The sequence below is a fragment of the Aplidium turbinatum genome, chromosome 10 (genome assembly GCF_918807975.1).
Source record: "Aplidium turbinatum chromosome 10, kaAplTurb1.1, whole genome shotgun sequence".
NCBI classification, from domain to species: domain Eukaryota; kingdom Metazoa; phylum Chordata; class Ascidiacea; order Aplousobranchia; family Polyclinidae; genus Aplidium; species Aplidium turbinatum.
In genome coordinates, this window is record NC_137481.1 from 17,716,026 (window position 1) to 17,723,983 (window position 7,958).

The following is a 7,958-nucleotide window of genomic DNA, read 5'->3' on the forward strand; positions in this document are numbered from 1 at the left end:
TCTCATTTGTTAACCAGCTGTACATCTCATATGAAATTTAACATGCCAAATGTATGATGTCTATATTTTTTGTAACTCTTTATTATTATACGTTTTCGTATTTGTAAAGTCACGGTTATTTTCCCTAGATAAAAACCACGACCTGACGAGGACAAATTAAGTACTTCGAAGACAATTGCGCGTTTTACCCACATAGAACAATCATTCCAGCTTGTTGGTGGTATGCGAGCAGACAAATTCGAGTAGAATTATCTCAGTGTAGATCGGGTGTTTTAACATCAGTCAACCAGCACCGCTATACAATCTTACATTGAAAGTTTTTCTCGGTTGTTGACAACCCTTTTTCCAGAATTCATTTACAAGGTGATACGCCTAAGCATTGTCAACTACCGAGAAAAACCACGACCTGACGAAGACAAATAGAGTACTTCGAAGACAATTGCGCGTTTTTCCAACATAGAACAATCATTCCAGCTTGTTGGTGGTATGCAAGCAGACAAATTTGAGTGGAATCATCTCAGTGTAGATAAATAAAAGCTTAGATACTATTAAAAGTAAAAAGGTCAGTGTCTCAACTTCTTCTTTAGATGAAAATGTCAACTTTGAAACAGTGCAAGCCTACGCCATAAACAAAATACCAGTGTCTCCAAATCCTAATCTTTCTTGCGACGATGTTTCCAAATTTCCGTATTTGAAAGATTTAAATTTTGAAACTTTATAAAACGCCCATGTCTCAATCTTAATTGGCATCGATGTTTTAAAGGCTCATAAAGTTTCAGAGCAGAGACAAGGAAACAATGATGGTCCCAGTGCAATAAAAACACTCTCAGGTTGGTCACTTTTGGGATCATCAAATAATCAAAACAACATACTATCTAAATTCATTCATTCAGATGAAAAGTTGGACAATGCGATCCTACAGTCTTGGCTTGAAGATTTCAAACCGGAAGAGCTTTCTTTTCCATCGTCTGTGCAAGACAGATATGTTCTTAGAAACGCTTTGAACATGACAATCAATTGAAGCAAAAATATGCGTCAAAAATGCAGGAGTATCTAGAAAACAACCATGCAGAGGTTGTAAACGAATCAAATAGTGATGATGAAGGAGGTCAGAAACGTGTTTGGTACTTGCCACATCATCCAGTGATTCATCCCCGCAAACCAGACAAAGTCAGAATAGTGTTTGACTGCGCTGCTCAGCACAGAGGGGTAGCTTTAAACGATGCCTTGCTGCAAGGCCCTGACCTTGTAAATAGCCTTGTTAGTGTATTGACGCGCTTTCGCATAGAGGTAATTACCTTGGTAGCAGATGTAGAAGCAATGTTTCATCAGGTTAAAATAAAAGAACATGACAAAGATGCATTTCGTTTTCTTTGGTGGCCTGGAGGAGATCTTTCTAACTCTCCCGTCAGCCATCGTATGGTGGTACAACTATATGTTGATTTGTATGGAGGAGACTTGAAGCCATGTATTAGCCATCCTACACAGCCAGATCAGCCATTGTTTCTTAAAATATTTTCAATAATTGGTTTAACAAATGTACGATGTCCAATTGTCCATTCCTACTAATGGATTTGAACACAGACTTGGAGAATCTTGCACGACTTTATTTGGGCCTATTAAACAATTGTATGCTATTGAGGAGAATAAGATCTTGAAAGTCGCACATGCCTTAAAGAAAGTATCGTTGGATCCAAGTAACATCTCTCAAACTTCTCCTGAGCATTCGTTGAGTAAGTTACAACATCAGCTTAAACTGAGCTGTGATCCAACACAGACACACTTGTCAAATTGAAACGACTGAAGCGTATGCCATATGAGTTTGAAATATGAATTCATGGAAACAAATCACTTGAATTCTTAAAGGGCAATACAGTAGTGTGATAACTAAACCTGATCCTGAATTTTTTAAACTAGTTCCATATTGTCAAGAAATTTGACAATCCAGTGTATGTATCATGAAACAATGAGCTGTTTTGATCAACGACTGGTTTGCTTTATTTTGATGACTTTAAGATGATGAGTAATGAACATAGTGATAGCGTGGGAATCTGACTTGAGCCATTCCCCCACTGTAGAGCCAAACTCCATTAGGAGCTAAAAAGAGATGTGTTGAAATTAAGGACAACAGTCCGAGCCCTCCAAAAAAGATCATGGGAATTTTCAGCTTGCACCACCAAGCACAGTGATATTGTTATGATTTCCTAGATAACGTTGATTACCTTCAATCCAGAATATTGGATAATTTTAGCCCTCTCGAAGCATTGTGGACAACCGTTGAAAACATTGGAGATATGGTGGCTAAGGTAGCCTACAGGAATAGGATGTTTGTGGTAAGTGGAACATGCGGTGTGGGCCATCGCTGTCTAATGTGCGTAGCGATTCATCCTCACACCACAACTTCCACAGTTTTGTTCCATGGAACCAGTGGTGATTCCAACGTCAGAATCTGCCCTGGAGGTCAAGGTCACTTCTCATCAAACGCAAGATTCAAAGGCTCACTGCTCAAAAAGTACTGGGCCTGAAATAGTTCTTATGTATCATTTGCAAACCTCCATTTAGGCTCTTAGCTCAATGTTGAAACTCAACCAGGAAGCTCTGCCAGCCTTGATGCACCATCTCACCCAGAAAGGTTGGACCTTGTTAGACATGAAAAGTTGTGCTTTAATTACCTGCAGATTGGACATAGGGTGTCCGAATGTAAGTTGAAGGTTTTTTGCTTAAAGTGTAACAAACACCACAAAACTCTATTGCACCGAGAAGAGAAGGTTACACAACCAAGTAAGGAATCAGGCCTCAAGGAAGATGGTAATGTTGTTTCTGTTTGTAGTGCCAGCAGCAACACATTTGTGGGAACAAAAAATACAATATTCAAGGTGCTTCCAGTCAAAGTGTGGTCTAGTGACCCCAAGTAGAGTGTATATACATACGCCTTCATTGACGAAGGTTCGAGTGTAAATATATGCTCCACTGGCCTTGCTAAATGATTAGGAGTACCGGTGAAAAGAGGAAAGGTTTCATTGGTGACTACAAATGCGGTCACACTAAAAAGCAAGCAGGTTGAATCTTGAACATCCGGAGTTTATCTAAAAGCTCTGCCTTTACACTCCACGATACTCTGGTGATGGATGAAGTGGTAGATGTAAGTTCCAGCATACCCACAGAAGAATTAGCAGAGTCATATCCCCACTTAAAAGACTTAAAGCTACCATGGTTACATGAACGCAAAGTGGAGCTGCTACTGGGAAGTGACTTGCATCAAGCATACTACAATGCACAATGCCTTTCGTGTGTCGAAGCCAGTTACTAAGGACCTCGTTGTAAAATATTGGAGTTGAGGAAAAACAAGTAATGTTGGCTGGAACTAGGATTCTATATCGTTTTAAAACTTGACCTGTACTTGACTTAATTAGTTTAAACTTGATCTGCAATCTTGCTTTGTGCCAGATTCGACTTATGTAATTGATTAATCGAAGACAACAAAAATACAGTTGCCGGTATACTAGTTTCTAGTGCTGTTTGGTCTGTAGCAGAAAGTCAGTGTACACCTTAATGTTAGACTTGCCGCTGTTCTAAACTCCTGACAATATAGGTGCGCCTGTCAGAGTGCCAGCGACGCATAGTTTACATCTGTTGATAAAAGGTGATGAGGAAGAACATTCTTAACCCTCTCAGTGTTTTTCACCAGAAATGGAACGTTTGTTGGAGATGGCAAATCGAGGTGGTTTGTCAAAGCCATGGGAATTCTGCTTTGCAATATGTGCTCTGGGAGTGCAAGCATTTGAGTGCATTTCAGAAGATAAGCAGGTTAATAAAAGTTCTGAACGTATCACAATCAACATTCTGCATTCTATACGAGCGTATTGAACGTGGCTGAGACATCTGACATTCATTGTGTTTTAGTCAAACAAAAGCGTTGGCTGGCCCAGAATGGCCCGTTTTGGCGAGTCCGATTCGGCGAGTTCCCTATTCGGCGAGAGCCTTTTTCGGCGAGTTTTTAAAATTTTATTTTTGAAAGGGAATTATCGGGTACCATAGCCTAACTGTTTTCACATCGTTTTAACGTCGCTGAACGTGCAGAAAGGAATAAAAATAAAATGTTTGATCTATTAATTTAAAATTCGTCATGTCAGTTCAGTTCAGTTGTTTTTATTTCTGACCATCATATCAAAAACAATACACGTCAACATAGCAAAGGTAGAAGCGACAAAGCGCAAAAGCTAAAACGTGCTTGAATTCGTCATGTCCGTTCAGTTGTTTTTAAGGTAGAAGCGACAAAACGCGAACGTTAAAACGTGCTTGTGACCGAAGTAAGTTATTGAGTTGAAAGAAATTTGGCACGGTTGCAACACCTTCAGAAAAATTTAAGATGTTAAGGAAAAATAAAAAAAAGAAAATGTTACAAAAAAAATCATGTTTATAATTATATCTATAAGTTAATACTTTTGATTTTGAATAGTTAAAATGATTAGTTTGGATCAACAAATGTGTGGCCTACAGCTTGGATTGAAAGGAAATTATCGGGTACCGTAGCCTAGTTATCCCTACCAGCAAAAATTTGTTCCAAGAAGCCAGTTAGCGTAACAGTTCATTTTTACATTGTAGTAACAGAATGAAAAGGCTAACCAAATGTGTGGCCTATCGTTTTAACGTCGCTAAACGTTGAAATCGTGTAGAAAAGAGAACTTTGATGACTAGGATACGTTGCAAGCCAGCAGCCGGCGGCCATGGCCGCTAAGTAGTGCTTGAATGACCGCCTGTTTGGCCGCCGGTTTCTTCTAGCCAATTATTTAATTTCGCAATAGAATGATCATGGATTAAATGTCGAAAATATGTAGTATCAAAGAGTGACGCAGAATTGGGTGAGCGCATCATAGTCACTACTGTTGTATTGAATATATCCAGCTGCGATCACCAGAGCTGTAAGTCTTGTTTGCAATTCCCGATGTTTATTTTAACAAAGTGTTAATCCGAAGTGCTAATTTACATCGGCTGGCAATATTGTCGTTTTTATATCGATTCAATGTTGTCGGACATTGAATCGTTGTTAAAAAGGAGAACTAGGTTAGTTGACATTCGTGGGTAAAACACGTGTCTTCATAGTTGAGAACGCTGTGGGTTAGTGACTTCACACCCTCAATGGTGAGTGGTGACATCATAACGGAATAAATGGTCAGGTTTTATGAAAGGCGGTATGCAGTTGAAACAATTTACTGAGCTGCGAGCAGTTAAAACAATTTAGGGTCGTTAGATGGTCTCGCAATACCGGATTACAATCCCGATAAAGCATTTAATGCGTGGTACAACGATTCTATTGCAGGACGTCGCCCAGACTTCAACAACGCTAAGTGATCATTTAACATTGTTGCAAGTTCAATGCTATTTACTTGTGCTATCGTTAGTGTATTTTGGCCTCCAAGCACGCAGATTTGGCCGCCGAGAAGGAGCTCTCGGTAGGCCACGATAGCTAACGAAAAAAAACACGAGTTTTAAGGCCTGCGTTGAAACTGAGAAACATTCACAGAAGCCCTTCGATACGTTGCATTTTTAAGATTATGCATTTTTAAGATAATGTATTCAGACGTTGAATCAATGTACAAATGAACTGTTAGGCTAAATAAGTTCTTGGAACAAATCGAAGGGCTTCTGTGAATGTTTCCCAGTTTCAACGTATCCTAGTCAGCAAAGTTCTCTGTTCTACACGATTTCAACGTTTAGCGGCTCGGTGGCTTAGTGGTTAGTGCGCCCGCCTCTGAATCGGTAGGCATGGGTTCGATACCTTGTCGGGTCATACCAAAGACTTTTTAAAAATGGTACTGAATCTAATTCCTGCTTGGCACTGAGCAATGGAGTGGATTCGGGTAATAATGTACTCAGTTGTGCCTCTATACGGCTGCATTGACACTGTCTGCTTTGTAAAGCGCTGAGGAGCAATGCATTCTGCGTTGGATACAGCGCTATATAAAAACTAACATTATTATTATTATTATTAAAAACGGCAATTTCTGCTGGTCGGGATAACTAGGCTACGGTGCCCGATAATTTCCTTTCAATCCAAGCTGTAGGCCATACATTTGTTGATCCAAGCTAATCATTTTAACTATTCAAAAATACTAACTTATAGACATTAAACATGATTTTTTTTGTAGCATTTTCTTTTTTTTATTTACCCTTCATTTCTTAAATTCTTCTGAAGGTGTTGCGACCGTGCCAAATTTCTTTCAACTCAATAACTTACTTCGGTCACAAGCACGTTTTAACGTTCGCGTTTTGTCGCTTCTACCTTTTTCTACACCTTTGCTATGTTGACGTGAATTGTTTTAGATATCATGATCAAAAATAAAAACAACTGAACTGACATGACGAATTGAAGCACGTTTTAACATTCGTGTTTTGTCGATTCTACCTTTGCTATGTTGACCTGACGTGTATTGTTTTTCATATGATGGGTCAGAAATAAAAACAACTCAACTGAGCTGACATAACGAATTTTAATTTAATAGTTCAAACATTTTATTTTTATTCCTTTCTGCACGATTTCAACGTTTAACGATGTAAAAACGGCAATTATAATTAGGCTACGGTACCCGATAATTCCCTTTCAAAAATAAAATTTCAAAAACTTGCCGAATAGGGCACTCGCCGAAAAAGGCTCTCGCCGAATAGGGAACTCGCCGAATCGGATTAGCCAAATCGGACTCGCCGAATAGTAGCAGACCCTGGCTGGCCAGTGGCCATTTCAATTTTCATGTAATTTCAATTTTCATTTCATGTAATTGCATTTGGTACCTTATAATCATGTTGTTTGTTCCACACAACTGCCCGAGTGTATTGATGCTTCTGCATTGCTGGGGAAACGTGTTTGCTTGATTTCAAAAGTTGCACTTCGTGTTTCCGTATTTTACTGGGTAAGCGTTTATTTGGCGTTCTCATATGATCTGTCACAGCTTAGCTAAACGCCAAACTTGTTTCTAAATATCTTGTTTACATTAAATTCTGCATTGTGTTCTGCTTTTGAACAAATCATTTAGCTGTAGCACAACGATTCAGAAAGGTTGTTTGGATACGTTACGCATATAATAAATGATGACTGCATATGAAAGTTGTTGCAAACCGTACATTCCAAATGGATTGAAACACTTAAATGTTTTGAATGAGCTTGATCGAAATGATTTGTTGCAATGTGTAAAAAATAATGTTGGAATGTTTATGCAATTTTAGCTATGTAACACTCCGCTTGTCAATAGCAAAAATGAGTTAGCAATCCCTACCTTATGAATCCCTGGGTTCAATGAGAATGTTGATAAGTTGGCGAAAGCAAATGGAGTAACATGGCATGGGAATGTTTTGAGAAGGGATGAAGATGATGTTTTAAGAAGAGCACTGGAGTTGCAAGTAGAAGGTCGTGGGAAACAAGAAAGACCCAAAAAAACGTGAAAAAAGCAAGTTGAGGGGGAAAGCAGCAAGGTGGGCTTGACAAGAGCGGACGCATTAGATGATTAGACTCATCGATGTGGAGGCAAGGTGTGAAAACTGGACTACTAGTACTACTACTTTGATTTTTTGGTGAATTTTAACCACTGATCCCATTGCTGCAGCTTTAGTTGTTCTCGTGCAAAGCCAAAATGTAATCTATAGTCTTCATTGCTTCTAACAATTGTTAATTTTAGTGTGATCATTGATCACGTCTTGTTATTGTAATAATAGTCTGACTTAAAATCACCCACTCGAGTGCAGGACGATGCTAGGAAATGAAATTTCAGAAGTAGAATTTTCTTTGTTACCGTAGCTTATTCGTTTATCACTTTCTCTCACTGAACACAAGCACTTGGCTATGGACTTTTTTGTTTTGCCACATCGCTAAGCATTTGTTGAATTCTGGGTTTAGCTTTGTAATATCTCTGTCTATATCAACAAAAATAGCATTGGTCCCCTTTGCCCAGATGAGGAAACATTTT